At 37.5% G+C, this 24,269-nt stretch overlaps 1 protein-coding gene, 1 long non-coding RNA gene and 1 pseudogene across 2 annotated transcripts in view; 1 reads left to right on the top strand and 2 right to left on the bottom strand.

Annotated features, from left to right (window-relative positions):
- Znf438 (zinc finger protein 438) overlaps positions 1 to 24,269 on the bottom strand; it is a 120,000-nt gene that overhangs the window by 11,766 nt on the left and 83,965 nt on the right. The window lies entirely within an intron of this gene.
- Positions 668 to 24,269, bottom strand: part of LOC134477008 (RNA 3'-terminal phosphate cyclase-like protein) — a 107,570-nt pseudogene continuing 83,968 nt past the window's right edge.
- LOC134477009 (uncharacterized) overlaps positions 11,418 to 24,269 on the top strand; it is a 56,567-nt gene continuing 43,715 nt past the window's right edge. Inside the window, exon 1 of the long non-coding RNA XR_010048882.1 lies at positions 11,418 to 11,552. This is a non-coding gene — a long non-coding RNA (uncharacterized LOC134477009). The remainder of the gene's footprint in view (positions 11,553 to 24,269) is intronic.

Raw genomic sequence — 24,269 nt, 5'->3', positions numbered from 1 at the left:
AACCACCTTCAACACCTGACCCATCCCACCAGGATCTCTTACTCCCTGCCATTCCTCCCCCGCTGGAAATCAGCTGACTAGGTGTTAATTGGATTAACAATTCAGTGCGGAATATGTTAACCTATGTGCAGCTCTTTCAGAGCTATTTTGTGGGACTCTCCTAGGTTTTGTTTACACTGAGCAGTGGAGAGGCCAATTGTTGCTCTTAAAGCTAGCAGGGAAGAAAGCTACTACAGTACTCTAGTCTGTGTGCAGAGAGAGAAGAATAGGTCAGAGCTCGGCGCTCTGTGAAGGACAGCACCTGGAGTGGGCACTGGGACATCAGCCACATCTCTGGAGGACAGTGACAGCAATGGCCACAGGATTTCTCAATTTAGAACCAATTTCATGTGCTCTTCTAGTGGGGATGGGACAGGACAGGCAAATGTAGGCTTAACATTTTGCTGATTATATCACTAAGAAATATATTTAGCATCAGTAGAATATAGAAAGAAAAGTTGGTAACCAAAGAGGAACCTTTATAGTCCATAAAGTTAATAAATCAGATATAGAAATATACCATGAAGCGAGAAGAAACTAGTATTCATTATGAAGAATTTAAAAGCCAATTACCTTTAACATTAATGAGAATAAAAGAAAAAAAATACAATGTGGTTAAATTCATATATTCTTTTTTTTTTTTTTTTTTTTTTTTTTGTCTTTTTCCTTTTTATCGGTACCGGGGATCGAACTCACGACTGCCTGCTTGCAAGGCAGGCGCTTATGCCACTGAGCTAAATCCCCAGCCCCCATATATTCTTTTGAGATCATAATTTTTAACTGTAAAAGTTATACAATTTAAAATACATTTTACTAATGTATAATTCAACTAGTTTCTTTTTTACTTCAAATTGTATTTATTCTTATTTTTGAAAGGAATTGTTCTTTATTTCAAATGCTTTTGATGAAAACATTTGAAAACTACATGAAACTTTTTTGCATTTAATATATTTAGAATGATAAGTTGTTTTTCTTTTTGAGAAATAATCTGTAGTACACACAAAATTGTATTCATTATTATATAGTATTGGCATTTTACACACCTGAGTGACTGTTATTCAGTCACTCAGGTGTGTAAAATGAAGGAGAAACCAGTGGTCTCCCAAGGGCAATAAGCAAGACCAAGGGAAACTTCTGAAATGTATTAACCCTGTTCTCTTGTTATTCTTTTTGCTGTTATGTTTCTAACATAATTGAAATTGCATTCAGTTGACTCAGTTATCAATCTGGACCTTGACAACTGAACTTGAACTTGGTAAACGCAGATCACTTTATCTGACAGCCTGCTGCCCATAACAAATACTTATGCACACTGTCTTCCTAGGAGAGTCCAATGTTTGCAAGTCCGCTGTTTTTCCACAGCACTGGTGGGCATGGAGATATTGCCTGCAACAGAGCTGCCATGAGTGACATTAAAGTCTCATGGCAAGAAATCTCCTACCAACCAAGGAAAAAAGGCCCCTTCTTTTCAAATCTAGAATCAACATCTTTAGCAGTGGCAGTGGTTACATATCTGGGAGGCTAACAGGATGATAGTGAAGAAAGTATTTCTGTTACTGGGATGAACAGAAAGACAAGGTTCCAACACCCAAATGTACAGTTGGTAGGACTATTAAACCTAGACGCGTGCACAAGGTTGGGAGCTTTAGTTTTTGATCAGAACATGATTATGAAACTGAAGTAGTTAAGATCATGACTCTGCAACACTAGTATTTTTAAAAACAAGTGACTGGAGTCACAAAGATATTTTTATATTGCAATTTCAAAAGTAGGTTTTTTTATATATAAAAGAGGCACTCTGGAAGAGTCTGCCTTTTTTCTGAAGAATTACAAAGTCAATTATTACCCCTAGCCTTAGGGGTGATGTAACTGACTACAGCTTGCTCAGCATATGCCAGCTAGGATTCAATCTCTAGCAATGAAAAAAAAAAAAAAAAAAAAAAAAAAAAAAAAAAGAAAAGAAAAGAAAAGAAAAGAGAAAATTCTGCTCTATTTTCATTATGATTTGTCTTCAGTTCACATTGATTCACAATTTTTTATAGCAGGTTTTTCTATGTTTCAGCTTTTATATCAATAGTTCATAATTTGAAAGTACAAATGTACTTTATTCACTGCCAGGACTTTAGTCCTACACTAGCAAATGGTAGCCACACAACACAGTATTTATTCTCTAAATGAGCCAACCACTCAGCCTCCACACTACTGTTTTGCTTCTTCTGGTGCCAGTGGTGGTGGGCCTAGTATACACGTCCTGCAGCAGGCATGCGGAGCCCTCTCTGCTGGCATGTGAGCCAAGTCGCCCCAGCAGCGAGCATTAGATAATAGTTGTTTTATCTGAACTAAAACCTCAGTATTCAGCTTTAATTGCAGTATTGGCACTTTGTGACAAATAAGTGGGTTTTGGGCTACAGTTTGGGAGATCAGTCTTTAAAAGGTTTGCCATCACTGTTCTATACTTTTCTTAAACATACACACAAGGAAAACCAAAGCAAACTAAACTAGTGAAGAATCCTTGGCTTCTGTCTCCAATTTCAGCTACATCCCTGTCTCCTCCTCTGGAGAAAATGTGTTATTGTAGTGTTTATATATGTACGTACTCCCTATCTTGTTTACTGATTTCTATTGTTGCCTCAAACCTCTAGAATCCTGAAATTCAATTAAGAAGCCTAAAATAATAGGAGTCTGACTGGGTACACAGCCTATTATTTTAACTTAATTCTCCATCAGTATTTTGATATTAACATTTGTAGTGTATGGATATGAAAAACAAGAGATGCCAGCCTTTTCTCGTGAGTCAGCACCATTTGCAGACTGTGGGGGAAAAGGATAAGAAGTTCCCAAGAAGCAAGGCCTCCCTGTGAATTGATGCCATGCACAGGCCACTGGGGGACAAGACCTCAGCCTTTTCCTGTGAGTCAGTGGCATTTGTGGACTGCGGAAGATGAGAGTAAGAAGTCACTAAGAGGCAAACCCTCCCTGCAAATCAGTGTTATGGGTGGGCTGCTGGAGGGAGAGCCAGATGCCAGCCTTTTACCATGAATCAGCACCATTCATGGACTTCGAGGGAAGAGAACAAAAAGTCACCAAGAAGCAACCCTTCCCCTGTGAATCTGTGCCATGTGCAAGCCTCGAGGGGATAGCCAGACCCCAGATTCTTCCTGTGAGTCGGTGCCATTCATGGACAGTAAGGCCAGAGAACAAGAAGTCACCAAGAAGTAAGCCTTCCTTGTGAATTAGTGCCATGCATGGGATGCTAGAGGAAGAGCCAGATGCCAGCCCCTTCCAGAATGTGGGCTGGGAAACAAGAAGAGCCAGTCTCCACCCCCACCCTGCCATAAGCTGATCTGGAGAAACACAGTCTGCAATGTTAATAGCTATTGAGGTAAAATACAGCTTAACGCTTGTAGTGTTTCAGTGACTTGCAGGTCTAAAGCTGGTGGTCTGATCATCTATTCAGAGGACAATACACAACGTAGCATCTATGGGGCATCTCTTTCTGAAAGTGGTGGCCACTGTGAATTCCCTATTATCTTGTTTTGAAGTCCTGTATCATTTTTATTGTTTTGTTGGGTTGGGTTTTATTCTGTTTTGTTTTGTTTGATGGTATTATATCCGATAGCATGGGCAGCTATTTCAAAGATAATGGGATATATTATGGTGGCCATTTTGAATTTACTATTGTCTTGTTTTGAAGTCCTTCATTACATTAATTGCTTTGCTTTAATTGGTTCTACTCTCTTCTGTTTCATTTTTACTAAATATGAAGGTATCTGCAAATATTTTGAAGATAATAAGAGGTAACCACTGTTGATTTCTTATTGTTTTGAAGTCCTGTGTCACTTATGTTTTGATCAGTTTTATTCTGTTTCATTTTGCTTGGTTTTATTTGCTTTAAAATTAAAAAAATGAAAAATGAACATTTCTTGCAGCTCACAATACTGATCAGAGCTAAATTTGAACTTAGATCTTTGGCACAAAAGCTGTTCTCTTTCTATTCTAAGCACATTGAACTTAGTAAGTTGTGCAGTTTATCTCTTTATATGTTTGTCTCCTCCAATGGTTGGTGAATGCCACACAATCCAACTCAATGTGAAGAAAATAAAGATTCCATTAGGAATGCAACTTTTGGGGAGAGCAAGCTTCTGTGTTCTAACAGGAATCTACAGCAGGGCTGTTGGGGAGCTAGCTAATGAAATCAACACTCAGCAATCTGTAAAGCCCTGACATTGGAAAGCCAGCCTACTGAGTCACGGGGTTTTCTTCTACAGCTTCTGGGAACCAATCTAGGCTGACAACAGAATGCAACTTTAAAAAGCAAAAATAAATAAGCTCCTTGACATTGTAAAGCAGACAAAGTTGTGGTTGGTTTGTTTTTCTGATGATCAGAAATAAATTAAAAAAAAACACTAAGGTCTTTTATTATTTAAAAAAATACAAATTTCTTAGATATTTCCTAATCCCATACCACTTGCTTTGAAAACAGAGGACACTGAAGAACATCAGGACTGGAAGAAAAATGTGAAAAGACTTTCTAAATTCCTCATTTGACAAGTCCTGTACTTTCAGTAAACCTGAAAACACTAGGATACATAGATCCATGTTTTGATGGGGGGAATTTTTCTTTTCTGGGATGGAGAGAGGGCTCTCTAAGAAACAAAACAGCAAATGACATTACATGTAAGACAGGGACCAGGAGTTTGTTTGTCTTCAGTTCTTCCATTTATTATTAGAACAAGTCTTCACAAGATAATAACCTTTAACCTGTTCTGCAAGCTTAAACCATTGATGGTGCATGCACGACTGCCCCATTGTGTGGTTTTGTACCACTGGTGGTACAAATGGTACTAATCACTTTTATAGGTCTTTTTCCTAATAAAATTAAATCAGAGCTACCCGGCAGTGAGGAATACAAATTACAACCTCATTGTGAACATGTTAATCCTTATGACTTGATTTCCTCCTTTTAGCAAAGGAGGATTAGCCTAGATCAGTGTTTCTAGAAGTAAATTCTGCAGCATTTAGGGAGGATCCCAAATTATATTGATATTCCATTTGCCTTTGCAGCTGTGTTGACATCTGTGCACACCGCACTGGCAGGACAGAAGAGATGCAGATTGAACAGTTCTGCTGCTTTGACCTGAGCTGAGGCAGCAACGACAAATGTCCCAGAAGCCCTATTATTCACCAACACACTGTTGCAATAGCACCACAAAAATCAGTACAGAATCTCAGTGATATTAAACCTTAGTTCTTGGGTACTTGCCTTTTCATGAATCTATATACCGAAATGGTTCAGACTCATGGCACACTTCCCATGCCCACAGGAATATGATAAAGAGGATGAATGTATGAATATTTTCCTGCTTATAACCACTAATAAGCACAGAAACAGCCTGCAGAAACTGTCCTTAGAGTACTCAGTAAGTTTTTAAGAGTGTACAGGGGTTCCCAGACCAAGAAGGTTGAGAACCACTTTGTTAAGTGAAATGCTGTGGCTCATCTTCTTCTAGACTCTATATGCCTGCACATTTGAATGAGAACAGAAGCCAAACTTGGAAATTTTTTGTCTTTTTAAAGGTTTTTATTATGTTCATCTTTGCTTCTTTGCATTGAATGCAATATGGCAAGTCAAAAGGAGAATTTTGATAGCGAAATGTGAAAAAGCAATTCATCTTAATAAAATATAATTATTAAAATATCACTACTTAGCTAAAACACAGATTAAATAATAAAATACTTGACAAATATTTTATAACTATATAATGCTTCAGCAACTTATTTTACTTAATTTGAATAGATATTCATGGAACATCTCATAAACTATACTCAACTGATGACACTTGTATTTTCCCCACTTTAAAAAATGTTATCACAAGAGTCTCTTTGCGGTGTATAATACTTTCAAATAACAAAGAACCTTATTAAAAGAATTTAGAAAAACATTTAAAATAATTATAAGTTATTTTATCAAAAGCTAAATAATTCTAAGGTACTCACTTGAATAAGCTGAATATTGAGTTTCCCTAACCATTTTTAGGAATTCAATGCTAATTAATTTAAAGACAAGAAAAATATGTTGACTATTAAAACCATGAAGAGATTTATGGATTTCTATTTCTTTTAATACTGCACCTTTAAAACAAAACTGCCAACCCTATATTTTTGCTTGCATAACATCCTAAACATCTCTGTCAAACAACATGGTTTTTTATTCTCACTCATTCATCACACCAACCATCTGCATAAAGAAAGATGTAAGCATCTGCTATATGGCAAATGGTCTCAGGGGCAGATGTTTCCATCCTTGTGTTCATGTCACTGGGGCGGGATACATTATTTGAACAGATGTACACAATCTGAAAGTGTTGTGTCCCACAGTGAAATGCTTCCAACTGCTTTCTATCACAGTACATAAATGCTATTTGCACCTGCATTTATGTTAATGATATAAAGGCAGCAGGGGTTCTGACAAAGTGAAATGTAATGCTATGAAATATATTTACATGGGTAATTCGAATTTCTGAGAAATTATGTGCCAAATAGTTGCACTGACGCTGGCACAAACCCCTGTAAACTGTTAGATTGCCAGTCACTTTTTAAGTATTAGTGGAAACATAGTCATTTCACACAAAAAATTACTCTCAATCTGAATTTACTAATAAGAATATTTTAAACTCTAATACTTTACTCCAAAATAAAATAACTTCTAAGAACAGTCTACTTGATAAGCTTTAGTTTCTATTCTGTTCTACAAGGATATGGCTGCAGATATGTGTGTTTTTCATTTATTCTTCTGTCAGCAGCATACAGTACTAATAACACACCGTGGTATTTTGCAGAAGTTATTACATCGGAAAGTTCCAATTTCCAACATTAAGGAGTTAACCAAAACCATCTTGAAAATGTCAATTTGTACTTGTTCTGCAGCATGAAATGGTACCAAAAGTCCAAGAACAGCAGTTATACTACTTGTTAAGATCAAAATGTTTCCATATGAATTTCACATATTTGGAAACATAATATTTTGGTAATATGTAATGAACAATTTTTTCCCTCAGTAATAAGGTCACAAAGCAATGCTAACCATTAAAAGCAAAGCATCAAATTACAGTGCTTTTCCTTGCTACCGTACATTACATGTGAAGGCTGAGGAGCTGATCAACTTAACAATAATAGTTTTCTTTGTAGCTTGTACTAAGCCAAGAAGTTGTGCTCATTTTCAGTAACACATTTACTATTTTGTTAATTTGAAATTTATAATAATGACTAATGCTCAAAAAACATTGATTGTATCTGAGTTAATGTTGCCCAAAAGAATTTTATTCTGCAAATCATCTTGAGAGTTTTGTGTTTTAAAAAGGGTGTATGTAAACTCATATAACTTGGATTTTAAAATTCAAATATGTTCTATTTGCAAATCTGGCTATTGCTAAAATTTATTTGCCATGGTCACTTATGGACAGTACAGAGCAGAGACAAATCTAAGCCACCTGACATGTACCATTTCCAGGTGACCAGGAGGTACTCCGGTTTCTTGCTTATTTTAACTCTCACACTGTAAATAAGAGACTCCTTTGATGGTCTACTTAGTGCTATATTTTATAAATTTTTGGGCTTTCTCTTGGTGATTTTACCACTTAGAATGGCCTTCAAAAAAATGGTGAAGTGTTACCTGTTGTTCCTAAGCACAAGATGTCTATGACACGCTGCACTGAAAAAATATGTATGTGAGATGACTTTTTTTTTTTTTTGTCTTTTTCCTTTTTATCGGTACCGGGGATCGAACTCACGATTGCCTGCTTGCAAGGCAGGCACTTATGCTGCTGAGCTAAATCCCCAGCCCCAGTGAGATGACTTTTGCTCAGGTACAAGTTGTGTTATGTGATTTCCATATTAATGAATCTGCAATATACAACCAATAATGTGTCTTTAAGCAGAAATGATGCATGAAACAAGATTATGTATTACCTGTTGCCAAAGATGTTGTGACCTGAGGCCTGTTGGAGCCCGTTACGGCTTGTAACCAGATGTTCCCCAGAAGCCTCATGTGGTCACAGGTGGGGCTTTTCAGAGAGGGCTGAATCTAGGATGTGTGATGCTAGGATTATGAATATGACACTGGGATTAAGGGTGCCCCACCCCAGGTGTTGGTAGCATCAATCAGTAAATAGGCTTTCAAACTGGACAGAATGCAAAAGGACTGAAAGAGGGCGGCTGCTACAGTTTTCTGCTTGCTTTTGGTGTGCTATTGCCTCTTGAGTGACACCCCTCTGTCATGGGACCCTGCCTTGCAGCCTGCTGATTATGAATCACTACAAACCATGAGCCGAAATAAACCTTCTTCCTTTAACTTTGGCTATCAGGTCTTTTGTTTCAGCAATGAGAAAAGTAACTAAGAAAGAGTCTAACCTTGTATATCTGTGTGATGGCTAAATGTTGATTGTCAATTAGGCTGGATTGAGAGCTACCTAGATTAGTAAAGCACACTTATGAGTGTCTACTTGAGTCTGAGGGGTGTGGTCTTGAGGACTGTATCTGGTCCTTGGCTCCTTCCTCCCTATCTCTCTGCTTCCTGGCTGCCATAAGGTAGGCATCCTTCTTTCACCATGTCATCTGCCAAGGTATTTCTGCCTTGGGGCCAGCTGATTACAGACTGAAATCTCTGAAACTGTGAACTAAGGCAAATCTTCTTTCTCATCATGTTGTACGTATCAGACATTTTGTCCCAATAAAGAAAAACTGACTAATATAGAAACTTGGTACCAAGAGTGGGGCTGGTGCCAGGAGTATACTTGACCATGTGATTTAGAAATACTGAAACTAATTTGTGGGAGGAATTTGGAAAGGTTTACAGATTAGGCTAGAGAAGTCTTAAAAGAATGTGTACAGTAAAGTCTGGGCTTATGAAGTTTCCGATGAGAATCGGAACTCTATTGGGAATGGAACTAAAAATGATTTGTTACATTCTATCAAAGAATACGTTTGTATTTTGCCCATGTCCTGAGACTTTGTGTGAGGCTACATTTAAAGATAATGGACTAATTCCATCAACAGATACATGGATAAATAAAACATGCTATTTACACACAATGGAGCACTACTCTTCCATAAAGAAAAATAAAGGTGAGTAATCTGTAGGAAAATGGATTACTTGAGACTTATGATGTTATGTTAAATAAATCAGAAACACAAGTTTAAATATTGCACGATTTCTCTTATATGAGAAACTCAAAATATAAATAAAGAGCAACATACAAGACAAACAATAAGAATTATGGAAACTCTTGATTAGGAGGAAAGAGAGGAAGGAGAAAGGAATAGAATAAGATGTATTGTGTACATGTACCAACTCCCCACAAGGGATGTATTCATTGTGTACTACAAACATGTACTGATAAAAACTAAAACCTAAAAAAAGATGATGGACTAGTTAATGTGGTAGTGGAATTCTAAGCAGCACTGCATTCAGACTATGGCATGAGTACTGCTGACTGCTGTTTAGCTAGATTTACAGTGAGAAATGGGAACAAAAGGCAGAGCAGAGAGATCTGAAGAACCTGTAGTTTGGGAAGAAAAGAGGCACACATCAAATTGGTCCAAAGAAGTTGAGGCTGCTGAAAACATTAGCATCATTAAAAAGAAGCAATTCACTTTCACTGGGCCAAGAAGAAAGGCATCCCAGAAATCACCAAGACTCCATCCATTGCAGGCTCAAGGGTACAAAAGTGTAAAACTTTCATTTGAGAAGACAATCTTGTGTTCCTTGTGCAAAAAGTATGGCCTAAGGAATTGGTTTCTTGGGATTCCTTTCACTGTGCTCTACTGTGTGGCACTCAAAGTCCACGTGGTGTGGCCCAAAGGGGCTTGATTGTTGCTCAAGGTGGCAGCACATCCTGGTTATCATTCATATGATGCTAGTAAACAGAATAGCTAGGTTACAGCACCAGAGAGGCTTCCACTGAGATTGCAAGGAAGCCTGGGAGGCAAGGCAATGTGTGACAGAGTTAGAGTCCCTATCAGCAGCTCCTGAAAGGGTGATGAGCAAAGTTTTGAGTGAGGTCAAAGCTACAGTAGAGACCCCAGGAAGTCAGAGACACCAGGAACATGGATCGACTATGAACAAAGGTGCAGGCAGCAAGCAGAGATGGTATGGGATCCGCCAGCAAAGCCAGAGAGGCAGCACAGCCCTACGGAGCTCACACCTTGCCCCCATGTGCCCTGGGTGCCCAACATGGAGCTACAGAACGAAAGTTAGTTCAGTAGGATTTTGGGCTTCCTTTGGTCCTAATCCTTTCTATTCCTATGTTCCTCCCTTTTGGAGTGAGCATTTTTACCCTGCACCACTTTATCTTGGGAGCACGTAACTTGCTTTGCGAATTTTAGAGGGTTGACAGCTAAGTATTTACCTTTAGTTTCAGAGGAAACTTTGGACTTGAACTTTTGAGCAATTGTGGGGCCACTGAGACTTTGGGGAAAGAATCAGTGAATCTTCAGTTGTGTGTTGGATAGTATATAATGTTTGGTGGACCTCTGTCTTCTTCATTATCTCCACTTAGAGATTACTTAGTTTAATAAGATGTGTATGGGTATGAAACTGACCAAAGATGGACTTGTGATGGCTAATTTTGACTGTCAACTTAATTGGCCTAAGAGACACCTAGGGAGTAAGTAAAGCACACTTCGGGACACGTCTGGGTAGCTTGTGGTGGTGTCACTTTAGAGACTGTATCTGGTCCTTGGTGCCTTCTTCCGGCTCTTTCCCTATTTCCTGGTTGTCATGAAGCGAGCAGCTTTCCTCTGCCATGTCCTCCTGCCATGTTTCTGCACTGCAACCAGCTGACAATGAAACTGTGAGCCAAAGTAAGCCTTTCCTTCTTTAACTTGTGTATGTCAGGTATTTTGTCCCAGCAACCAAAAAGCAACTAATCCAATCTCCTTGGAACAATGTTCCAGTATTTACTAAATATACTAATTGAGTGTGTTCCAGAAATTTATACACTATAGCTACTGCAAGTAACAAGAACTGACTGTACCTAAGCTCACTCAACTACTACAGGGCATGAACTAGTATGCCCACTGAACAGATGAAAGAACTGAGGTTTACTGATTTATCCAGGATCACAGAGCCTAAGAGCAGAACAATTAGAACTCAGCTGTGCAGCTTAGCTATATTTTACCAGATTGAGGAGAGAGGGGCTAGATGAGGAAGAAAAGAAAACCAGGATGGAACCTGTTATGGATTAAAAACTGATGGTCAACTTAACACCAGCTGAATTAGATCACCATGATGCTGAGCATAGAGGCTCCACCTGAGGAAAGTTGACAGCATAAATAGAGATGTGGAGAAGGAGAAAGGAGGCGTTGAGGCACTGCGGATTCTCCTACATGGTGCTCTTTGAGCTGCTGGTTCTCCTAGAGAAGCTCTAGTCCTTACATAAAGCATTGCTTCCTGGCTCTGGAAGGGAAGACGTGTGCTGCTTAATCTCCAGGATGAACTCGTCACTGGTTTCCTCGTAGGTACTCAACTCTTCTTATCGTCAGAGGAGCTTGGGGCCTCCGTGTCACTGAGGATAGCTGAGTGCTGTTCAGGGCAGCCCTGGTCTTTGTTTTGAGCACTGTTCTCAGCTCCAGTGTAGAACCCTCAACCTACCAGCACAGCTCCTTCACCCTGCTGGTGTAGACTTTCTAGCTTCCACCACTGACCTTTGGGCCTTCCCAGCATGGATCCATAAAACAGACTGGTGTGAGTCCTTCTTGTGGGTTCTAGACCTCCATTGGACTTGTGGGAGGCAGTGTCATGAGCTCTGGGTCTTCATTTGGACTCAGGTAGGACATTGCTGTGGGGTTCAGGCTCTTGGCTGAATATTCTATGTCTTTAGTGTTGTGGATAGATTTCCTGCACTTTCTTGCATAAACTCTGGATAGCTAGCATAAATAATATTACCAATTCTGTCCTGATTCTGTTTTCTTCACAATCCCTAACTACAACAGAATCTTAAGAAAATAGCTTTTATATAACATCTGAACAAAAGTGAAAACATGCTTAGATAGCAACATAATAAACTAGTTTTAGGTTAAATCCCCATAAAAGTAAAGTCTTCCTTGGAAAGGAAGCCCAGTGTTATCAATTGAAATATCTGTAAGCAAGCAAAGGTTAATTTGGTTTTACTTTTTCATCTTTTGCTCTTTGCTTATTGCCTTTTCTAAGGTATAACTATTTACTAAAAAAACAACTGCTTTCATTGATCTTAGAACTCCAGTTTGGTGTTTCATTTAAAAATAAAAAGGTTAAAATACTTCCAAAGCATCTGATATGATTTATAAAAAAGTATTATCTCTTACATGAGAAACTAAAAGATATATGTATATATCTATATATATGTGTATATAGTGCAAAAAAGAAGATAGATAAATAGGAAGTAGGAAAATCTTTTTTAAATTGATGTGAGAGTAGGAGATGGAGGGCGAGTAGCAGAGTAGCAGGGCAGGAGGGGAAGGGGGGAGGGAAAGGAAATGGAAAGTAAAAGAAGAATTAAGATGTATTGTGTACATGTTCCAACTCCCCATGATAAATGTAATCATTATGTACTGGAAACATGACTAATAAAAAATTTAAAAATGAGAGTTTAAAACATTTACAACATAATTTAATACATATTTGAAACTCACCGCATGCCAGGGTGGTGTAGGCCCTAATAAATATAGAAAACTCAACAGGAACTTTAAAAAGTATCTAATTGATAATAGTCCAAAATAAAATATTTCCTCCAAACATTTATAAGATGTAAATACCAACTAGTACCCTCAGTGTTATTTGTTTAAGTTCTAAAATATTATATTTGCTAACACCAAAGTGCTTCTGTCTGGATATAACTATATATTTTTATGTTTATAAGATAACTATTTTGAAACTATTTTATTGGATCAGAAAGTCAGGCTTAAAAAAAACCCAAATATGAATTCACAAGACAGATACTATGGCTTTGCAGTCAAATAACTCACAGATTTTGAAAACTGTAAGTAGTTATATAGCATATTAACTAAATGCAGTGGCTTGGAGGGGGGCCCTACCTCAGATGGGCTCTTATCACATCCCCATTTGATTCTATTCTCAGTAGGCAGAAATAACTCAAAATTGGAAAATACATTTCAGTACTACAATTCCAGAGTTGACACAACTGTAAAGAACCTAGGTAAGATCTTCCTATCTGCAGTATATTTACCTAAAGAAATACAAAAGTAAATTATGAAACTGCAAATGACTAAGAATTTACTTTAACAGATCCTGAACTGGACTTAAATGAAACATCTTTCCTGACCAATGAACAGTCCAACTTCTTTTAAACAACTATGTAGGAACCTGATATTTATCCTGCTCTACCCAAAGTGCAAATTTCAAACCTCAATTAGCATATAGCCATAGTAATCTCCTGCCTAGCACATAAAAACACAAGTTGTCCTGTCACAGAACCATTCGGTGATGCTGCTTAACATTGTAGAAGGGTTCCTTTTTCTCCACAACCTTGCCAGCATTTCTTATTATTTGATTTCTTTAAGATGGTCATCCTTTGTGAGGCAAGACAGACTGTGTGTGCTGTTTTAAGTTGCATTTCTCTAGTAACTGGTGATTGACCATTTCCTCATGTATTTACTGGCCATTTGTATTTCCATGAAGTGTCCATTCATTTCACTTGCCCATTTCTTGATTAGATCTTTCATTTGGGAGGGAGGTCTAATTTTTCTGAGTTCTTTATATATTTTACATATTAGTCTTCTGTTGGAGGAATAGTTGGCATAGTTTTTCCCCCATTTCGTAAACTATCTTTTCACTCTCCTGGTGGTTTCTTTTGTTGTGTAGATTTTTAACTTGATATGATTTGCTAATTCTCAGTACTTTTTCACTACAGCTTTGTGATATAACTCAACAGTACGGCACTGTGATACCTCTTGCTTTACTCTTGTTATCTAGAATCACTTTTGCTATTCATGGGCTTTTCTGATTCCCTATGAATTTTAGGACTGTTTTATCAAATTCTGTGAAGAATGCAGTTGGTATATGGATTGGATGACATTAAATGTGTATACGAATTTTAGAAGTATGGCCATTTTGAGTACATTTGTTCTGCATATCCAAGAACAGGAAATATCTTTTCATTTTCTGACATTCAATTTGATGTCCTTTTTCAAAGCACTGTTCTTTTCATTGTAGAGGTCTTTCACCTTTTTAGTTTAATTCCTAAGTATTCACTTTTTCATGGTGGTATTGTGAACAGTATTTTTTCCGTGTGTACAAGAATACTGTTGATTTTTGTGTGTTGATATTGTATCCTGCTATGTTATCGAGTTTGAAATTCTAAAGCCTTTTAATGGAATTTTTAGACTCTATGTAAAGATCATGTCTTCTGCAAATAATGAAAATTTGCTTTTTTTCTTTTTTATGCATAACCCTTTTATTTTTCTTGCCTAATAGCTGCTGCTAATGTTTTTTCATCAGAGTTTTATTTAGCTTATTTTTATTTTTTTTATCTTTATTTTAAAGAGGGTAAAATTAAACATAACAAAACAGATCATAAGAAAACAATTTAAGAAACACAGATTTCAAAGCAAGACCACCGGAGATCTTCACTGTCTATCGTATTGTTTCTTGTTTTCTTCCAAATAGTTGTCCACATCTTCACACACAGTGACTTCATACCAAACAAAATAGTACTAAACTGATCAGAACATTATGATAAAGGCATTTCAGGTCTTCAAGACCAGAAAATAGGGGAGTCAACAATGGCTCTCATTTTCTTCAAAATAGCTGTCCATCTCTTTACGTATGTTGAAATTAAACAGAAGAAAACAGACCAATATCACTTTGGACAGAGAATAATAGTATTGCTAGATTTCATATCATGATGCTACAGAATTAGCACTGGGTATCTTAGTGTCTTTTTCTTCAGAGTATCTGCTCATTACATCATACATTATATAATCTATTCTTTTAAACTGTTAAAAAGTTCTACACATGTGTGAATCTCTACATGTATACCTATCCTTTCGGTATTAGAGGGAAAAACAAATCAAAACAAGACAACAAAACAAATTCCTAGAAAAACATGAAACAAAAAAGACATAAAATCACAATACTTGGTGATCTACAGTAGTTACTATGATGTCTCTTGTTATTTTCAATAGAATTGTCTATATCATCAGGCACAGTATAACTGAACATAGCACTACATAGCAATATTAATAAAAACAAAACATTGGAGACATTATGGGACTTCAAAAGCAGTTAATCAAATCGGAGTGGGTATCGTATTGCACCTTGTTATCTTCAGAGTAGCTGCTTCTGCTCTTAGCCTTGATCCTATCACGCATTCCAATTTCGAATAAAGTCAGTCAAGACAAAACAGCAGTCTAACAAACCAGATTCAAATAAGATCAGTCATAGTAAGACAGTGTAAGTAATACAGGGCTTCAGGTTAAGTTAATAGAGAATTAAGGATAGTTACCGAAGTATATCCTGCTATTTTGGGGATAGCTGTCTGTGACCTCAAATCTAGTACAAGTAGACTAGAACAGAATAAAATCAAACTAAACAGACCGATAAGACTAATGGTGGCTTTTAAATCCTGATACACTATTAACAATGTCTTCCTCTGACTTTCTCTTTAAAACAATTCCCCCCGTTTCTCTTTCTCAGGGTGCTTTGTACATTTTGGGTCCCACTAACTCTTTTAATTTTTAGATTGGGGGGCAACCCGCTATCTGTCTAAGTGGTTCTGAACCATTTTACCCCTGAGCTTGATCTTGAGCTGTATTCCTTTACCTACTAAAGCCTTAAGGTTTTCCTTCCTTTTAGCTGAGTAGTTCTCTACTGCACAACACTGTCATGACTTTCCAGCCTATCTGCACCTGTTGGATGAGCCGTCCCTATTTCTCTTTGGTTCCCTGTCACACAGAGCATTGTTTTCTCATGTTTCACTTTTGGTTCATTAACCCTCTTTCAGGAAGATTATATTTCCTATTCAGAGCATCTCAATGGACCCTATCTCCTGATTACTCTGTGTTTCTTTTTGTTAGGGTATCAGGGCCATCTGTGTTAGAGATTATAGCCAGTCTTCTCTGCCTCATTTGTGCTATAGTATTTTTCTGCTGTTGGTTGTCTACTTTTCTCCTTCATTCCACTGTCTGCCCTGTTCATTGTGGCCTTTCTGCCACTGTTGTTCTCTCTCTAGAATGTCTTTCAGTATTTTTTGTAGGGTGGGTTTGGTGGTCATGAACTCCACCAGTTCCTGTTTGTCATGGAAGCATCTTGTTTCTACATTAATTTTGAGAGACAGTTTTTGAGGGTACATCAAACTGGATTGGAGGTTATTTTCTTTCAGGTTATTTTTGCTCCAAACCTTCTTGATTTGATAATTTGTGTTGAGAAGTCTGTCATGATTTTGATGGGTTTTCCTTTATAGGTGATCTGTTTGTTTTCTCTGACAGTTTTTAATATTCTGTTCTTGTGATGAATTTCTGGGAACTTGATTATTATATGTCTGGGCGTAGATCTGTTTTGGTTGTAGCTGGCTGGAGTTCTGTACGTCTCACATATCTGAATATCATTTCTTTTTCCTATGCTTGGGAAGTTTTCCATAATTATTTCTATGGCCTTTGTATTTCATTTCTGTTTACTCCTGCTTCTTTGTTCACATTTTTTATTCTTAAATTATAGATTCTCTTGTTGTCTTCTAGCCTTTGTATTGTTACTCTGTATTGTTACTTCTAGCCTTTGTATGGTTCCTTGTTATTTTTAAGAGATCTTTCCTTTCATGATCACACATTTCAAATCTATCTTCAAATTTTGAAAGTCTAACTTTAGTTTCTGTCAAGGAATTTTGTCAGCTTTCAATGGAGTTTTTAATTTCCTGGTAATCTCTTTGGATTTGTTTCATGTATTCTAGATTTTGTTTATATTCTTCATCAAAGGTTTCTCTCCTTTTTCTCGGTTCCTCCAAATCTTCCATCTGTGTCTTCTTGAGAGGTGCTTAGCACTTCTTTTATTGATCTTTTTATATGTTGCCTCACTTGAATTAGAATTTCAGTTTTAAGTTCGTCTATGAGGTCATGAAGGTATGATGCTGTGTCCGACATTGCATGCTTGCTGCCCTCAATCTCTTCTGTATTTACCTCCCCTGGACTCATTTTCCCTAGGTCAGAAGCTGGAGGTTTTTTCTTGTTTTTGTCTCTTGTCATGTTTCTGGTTTCTTTCAGATAGATGTATGGTGGAGCTCTCAGGCTCTTTCTGTATTGCTTATAGCTTTTCTGAAGCATGCTAACTAGGGGATTGCTGCCCTCTCCAGTTTATTGTTGATCTGTAAGGTGCATGCAGGGCAGTGTGGGCTGGCCCCTCAACTCTGAGCCAGTCAACCAGCAAGTGCCTTCAGCACGTTAGTCTGTGCCGTGCAGACGTCACAGGTTCAGGACAGTTTCGTTCCTGGTTATTGGGTCTTGATCCAGGGGAGTGACTCAGCCCAAGATGTTGCTAATGTTTTAAGTACTTTGTTGAAAAGCAGTAGTGATACTGGATACCTTTGCTTTTTCCCTGCTTTTAGAGCAATAGGTTTGTGATAAATGGCTTTATCAGATTGAAATATGGTCTTTCTATACCTATTTGGGATTTTTTTGGTCACAAATGGATGTTCAATCTTGTCAAAGGCTTTTCCTGCATGTATACAGATGATCATGTGATTTTTATCCTTGGTTTTATTAATATGAATATTAATATGATATATTACATTTATTGATGGATATGTATTGAAGCATCCTTGAATCTCTGGGATGATGATCTTTTTGATGATTTGCTCCATTCTGTTTGCCAGAATCTTGTTGAGGATATCTACATAATAGTCATTACAGAGGTATACTTTTCCTTTTTGGTAGTATTCTTATCTGGTTTGGGAGGATAATAGTAGCTTCCAGGGATGACTTTAGAAGCACTACTTCCTTTCAGTTTCATTAAAGAGCTTGAAGAGTACTGGTGTTAAACCTTCCCTGAAGTTTTTGCAGATTTTAGTAGTGAATCCAACTGGATCTGAACTTTTCTTAGTTTGGTAGGTTTTTAAAAATCATTACTGCTTCAATTTCATTAGGTTAATCAAGGTTTTTACATCACCTTGGTTCAGTTTTGGTAATCATATGTAGCTAGGAATCTATCCATTTCTTTTGCATTCTCCAATGTATTAGCATACAAGTAGTTATTAATAATCTTTTGCTTTTGGTACTGCCCACTATAATTTTACCTTTTTTGTTTCTAGTTACACTGATGTGGGTCTTTTCTTGCCTTTGTTGGGTTATTTGGTTAACAGTTTGCCTCTTGTTTATTCTTTTGAAGTCCCAATGCTTTATTTATCGTGCTTTTAAAAAAATCTCCATTTCATTGATTTCTGCTCTGACCTTTATGATTTCCTTCCTTGTACTAGCTTTGAGTTTGGATTCTTCTTGCTTTTCTAGGACCCTGAGGTATATTATCAGGTTATATATTGTGGCTCACTCTGTTTTTGTGATGTAGATCTTCACAGCTATAAACTTTTCCCATAGGACTATTTTTATTCTATCCAAGTTTTGGTATGTTGTACTGGCATTATTGTTTAGTTGTAGAAACTGCTGCATGCCTTTCTTGATTTCTTCTTTGACCCACTGTTTATTTAGAAGTGTACTGTTTAGTTTCCATGAATTTGCATGCTTCTGTGCTTTCTTTGGCTGTAGATTTCTAGCATGTGGTCTATTCTGAAGCAAGTTTTATGTGCTGCTGAGAATATATATTCTCATGTTGTTCTTATTGAATGGAATAATCTAGAGATATTATTAAATCCATTTTAAAGGTTTTGTTCAACTCTGATATTTCTTTGTTGATTTTTTGTCTAGCTGATCTGTTTATTTTGTGTTAGTGGGATACTGAGGTCTCTTGCTATGACTGTGTTTTTATCTGGTCTTTTATGTTTAGCAGTACTTCTTTTACAAAGCTGGATGAACCACTGTTTGGTGCATATATGCCAATAATTATTATCTCTTCCTGCTAGATTATTCACTTAACAGTACCCTCTCTCCCCAAAAGTGAGACTGAGGTGGAAAATAATTAGCCTATCCTTCTTTGCGGTACCTGCCATCACTATTCTTTTCTTAGTGACTGCTCTGTAAGAGAGGTAAGTAAAGAATTTTCCAGCTAGGTCTTATTTTCTGGGAAACACAATATACAGTCACCTTCTGCCTCTTTTGATCAATTTTGGCTTGAAGTGCACTTTGTCTGAACATAGGACAGATACACCTGGTATATTGTTTTCAATCCTCTTTTACTTTATGTGTTTTTTTGAGGTGTTAAACATTTCTTGTCAATAGCATAACCATTGGATTTTGTTTCTAGATCCATTTTGTGACTCTGTGTCTTTTGATTGAGGTATTGAGACCATTCATATTGAGAATTATTATTGATAAGTATTAACTTATTCCTGTGTCTTAGTTACTTTTCTGTTGCTGAGACAAAATAACCAACACTGAAAGTTAAAGGAGGAAAGGTTTATTTAGTTCACAGTTTGTGGAGGTTTTAGTCTGTAATCAGCTGGCTCCAAGACAGGGTGGTATGGCATAAGGGAAACTATTCATGAAGCCAGAAGACAGAAAAACCCATAAGAACAAAGTTGGGAGGTAGAGCAATCCTCTTTCCCTCCCTTATAAGCAGGCTACCCACCCTAGCATGGATGTAGCACTCACACTATTTCCATGTCCTCTTCTTACACAGACTGAGGATATTTACAAAATGAGGACCCTGGCCCCCTGGTGAGTCACTTAAACTTCTAATCTTCTCAAGTTGACATGATTCAACCATTACACCATTCTAAGGTACAAACAGCCACCCTGAGGCATGTCTTCTACACTCTAGGGTATAGAACTGCTGACTCAGTTAAGCTTCTAAACTTTTCAAGTTGACAAAGTGTATCAATCATTATACCTATCACAGCCTTATTTTACTGTTGCTGATTCCCTGTCTTTCCCTTCTACTTAAATGTTCACCTTGCCTAGTGTATTCATTCTAGATCTTTTCTCATTACTAGCTTCATTATCTCTTAGGACATCCTTAAGAAATTTCTGGAGTGTTGGTTTGCTGATTAGGAATTTCTTCAAATGTTCTTTATCATGAAAGTATCTTATTTCTCCATCAATTTTGAAAGATAGTTTCACAGGATATACTAATCTGCAGTAAAAATCATTTTCTTGACTGGAAACACTTCATTCCAAGCTTTTCTTTCCTGCAAGGTTTGTGTTGAGAAGGCTGCTGTAATTTCGGTGAGGCTGTGTTTTGTTACTTTTCATTATATACTTTTAAGATTTAGTTTTTGTGCTGGAATTCCAGAATTTTGATTATCATGTGTTGTGGAGAGGTTCTTTTTGGGTCATGGCTTGCTGGTCTCTATGCCTGACTTATCTGCAAGTTAAATTCTTTTTCCTTATTTAGAAAGTTTTCTGATATTGTTACAATAGAAAGTTGTTTTTAATGACATTTGTGCTGACTTCTGATTTTTTCACTAATTCCAATTAATCTTAGTCTTTTTTGGGAGGGGTACTGGGGATCAAATTTATGACTGTGTGCTTGCAAGACAGGTGCTTATGCCACTGAGCTAAATCCCCAGCCCCTTAGATTAGTCTTCTTTGCATCATCTTGGAGCTGTTGGACCCATTTTTGGTGTTCTTTTGTTTTCAAGATACCTCTCATTAATCAGACATCAATGACAACCTTGTTTTTAGTTCTCTATCCTCACTAGTGCTCCACCCTCACTCGATTTTCAAATTTGTTACTTCTACTGTCCATGTCGTCTATAGACTTGCTGTTAGTTTTGTTTACTTGGACCAATATCTATTTCCGTATATCTTCTGTGTATCTGCCAAATGCCTTATTGATCTTTTTTGTTATTTCCCCTGATATCATTTAAAGTAATTTGGGTGCATAGCTTTTGGTTTCTTCCCCTTTGATGATCTCGTGGATCAGTTCTGGAGTAGTCAGGGAGTTTTGGAAGCATTTTGTTGACCTGTCTTCTTGTATTTCTATTTCTGTGTGTGTGTATGTTTTTTCCCCACACATAGTTATATTTAATCTCTACAACAGAAACTGAGGTTAAGATTTTGTAGAAATAAGAGGTATAGGTTCCACAGGTCTGGAGGATGGTTACAGGACAGAATCTGAGGGGTGTGGACTGAGGAAGCACAGAACTGTCACTATGGTATTGTTTCATCAGCATGAACATGTCCTGAAGGTACTCTTTTTCCAGGTCAACCAGGAAAGCTCCACAGTGACGAGGCTCTTAAGGAATATCAATGCCACAGGATAACAGCTAGAAACCACACAGTGAAGCAATGTTTTTTATTTTCATAGTGATATTTTTTAATTAAAAATTAAGAAAGTCCTTACTATACAGGCTATTTGTCTTGAATGAATGTATCTGTACTTGACTCCTCTGGCAGCTTGTTTCATCTACAGGCAATGGGAACTTATTTTGGAATAATATCACTTGAGGGTCGTGCTAAGGTTAGAAAAGTCAATGCCAACACAGGTCATTAGCATTTTATCCATAACTTTGGGTTCTTCAGCACATGGTTTGGTTTCAGTTTTAAAAACAATCTGGGAAAAGTGCTTCAAATGCCATGTAAACTATTATGTAAGGAAAGAGTGGTCCTAGCAGGACTTTGGAAACATCTTGCTATCTAGGGGTCATGAGAAGCAGAGCCAGACTTTTGTCTTTGGTTGCCTAAGTCTACACATGCACCTCTGTGGATCTCTTCAAGCAGCAGCTGGGCATAGTTCCTCCCAAACTCCTCTGAAAGCACAGCTGTTCCTTGGCTCTGGGCATTGGAGGTCAGGTTAGCACTAAGGAAGTGCCACTGTGGTCTAAGAAACCAGGGATAACTCAAAGCCTGAAGACTTGCAGCATCAGCTTCTCTCATGTGGTCTGTGTAAGTACAGAGACTGGGCACGAGCTGATTGAGGATGCTCCTTGCAGAATCCACAATCCAGTTTGCTATCTAAGGTGACATATGTACTAAATATGCCATTCCTCTGTACATTTGATTTTTCCTGGAATCTTGACCTGAATGGACTTCCGGGACCTTCCTGATAGGACAGGAGAAAACCACTTCACCTCCTTTTCCAGGAGGCATTCCTTGTTGAATAAACTTTTGTTAGAGCAATTTACCATCAATCCCAAACTGTTTCAATAGAAGGAGTGCTGTTGCCTTACGAACATCAACCAAAGGATAAATGTGGTCAGCGGTCATTCCTTGAAGAACTATTTCTAATAGGTGCTTCATAAATGGAGCCAGGCAAAAGAGAACCTCCACATTATAGCTAATGCTGCAAAGGACATTAGTGTCATGTTTCACAGATCCATAATTCAGGAAGCCAGGCTGATAGTACTGGATAAGGTTGTTCCTGTTTGGTTTATTTAAATTAGAGGATCATTAGTTATTTGGTTTCAAAATTTCAGAGGCCGAGGTTTCTGTCTCTAGCCAGGATCTTTTGGATTTGGGTAAGGTCCCAACTCAGGGTGGACAGGACTAGGTGTGTGCTTCCCCACAGAAGCATAGGTAGCCTGAGTTTGGTGACTTTAGGTAGGCATAGGAGTTATGACCTTGGCAACAGTAGTGGTGACAGCACTGGTTGCCTCCCTCAGCCCTGCAGCCCCATAACCTCTGGTGCATTCACATGGTTTGGAATAGGAAGACAGAGAGCTTGTTTTTGCTTTTGTGTTCAGACTTTGAGCTGACTATAGTGGAAAGCTTTGTTTATATATGGAGATATCTTTAGTTAATGTCTACTTTTCTTTCCATGGTGCCCCCTAGGTGTGTGGCTACTGGCCTTTGCCTCTGTCCCAGGAGCCAACAGCCTCTGCTTACTTGAGATGGGAGGTTGCAGTGTATATGGCCCAGTACCCAGTTCTGCAGAAAAGTGCCAAAGTATTGTTAATGTTCCTAAGGCTATCCAGATGTATTGGCATACAGAGAAAGCCAACTAGAAGCAACAGCTATGTCACCTTGTCTATACTAATAAAATCATCTTCAATGATAGTAAACATAAATATTGACAAACCCTAAGGACAAATAATGTACCACCACTCTACCACACAAAAAAAAGATCTGTAATTATAGTATGAATTCTAAGACATTTGTTCTATTATGTACTCAATGTACTAAACTGTACTAAATGGAGCAACCTTACCTATAATAACAATAGAACAAAACTCAATAGCAATAGTGTAAAGTTACCTAGTTAACTAGCTTAATTAAGTTGATGTTCTACTAGTATTACTAGTAGTAATATTAGTACAATAGAGGGGGTAGGAAATTGGGAGAATTAAAAACCAAATTTGAAAAATTTATCAAAGGGCTATGAGAAGGGGGAGAGAAAAGTGAAACATAAGAGTCTTACTGAGGAGTAAAGGGAAATTCATAATTTTGGAGAACAGTCACTAGAAAGAACAAATAAGAAGAAAAAAGAAAAACAGAAAAAAATATAGGAAATAAAGGCAACAAAAAGTTAAAGGAAAAAGAGAAAATAAACTAAGAAAAGGGAAAAAGGGAGAAAAAACTCAATCCTTGAAAAAACTCAATAAAGGAAACATAAAAATAATGAAAAATAGAAAAATAAAACAATGAGTCAAAAATTTCTGGATGGTTTTTAAGATCTGCAGTCTTTGGATCCATAGTCATTATGTTCTTCCCCTAAATTTAGGACTAATGGGTTTTTGAGGTGCCCTCCCAGAGCCCCTCTATCCTTTCATTCAGACTGTGGCAACTGTCCAAGTTAAGGTGTGAGCTTGTACCTAGTGGTAGATGGAAAATCGAATTTGAAGGATACTGAGTCTCCCGTTTGCCCAATGCCTATAAGAGATCCAATTCAACAGGTCTACTTCTTGTAGATTTGCCATTGATCCTCTTGGGTTATGCTTGGCCTTAGAAGATCATGTGGCATGCCATGCAGGAGGCAACCTCATGCTGAAGTTATTGATCTGCCTCCAAAGAGGGAAAGTCCAGAGATTAGTAAGTAGTTGTAAGAGTGACGGTTACTATCATACTGAAAGTGCCTACTCTACAATCAATAATATACTGAATGTTTCATATAATCTGTAGTTTCCACATATCTTTTAGGGTGGGACATCTTCATTTTATAGATTTACAAATGAGGAAACTACTGTCAAGTGACGTAC

The sequence above is a fragment of the Cavia porcellus genome, unplaced genomic scaffold, assembly GCF_034190915.1.
Source record: "Cavia porcellus strain 051 isolate PalLab524CR breed Dunkin Hartley unplaced genomic scaffold, mCavPor4.1 scaffold_7, whole genome shotgun sequence".
NCBI lineage: Eukaryota > Metazoa > Chordata > Mammalia > Rodentia > Caviidae > Cavia > Cavia porcellus.
Note: the sequence above shows the minus strand (reverse complement) of the source record. Positions and strands in the feature narration are given on the sequence as shown.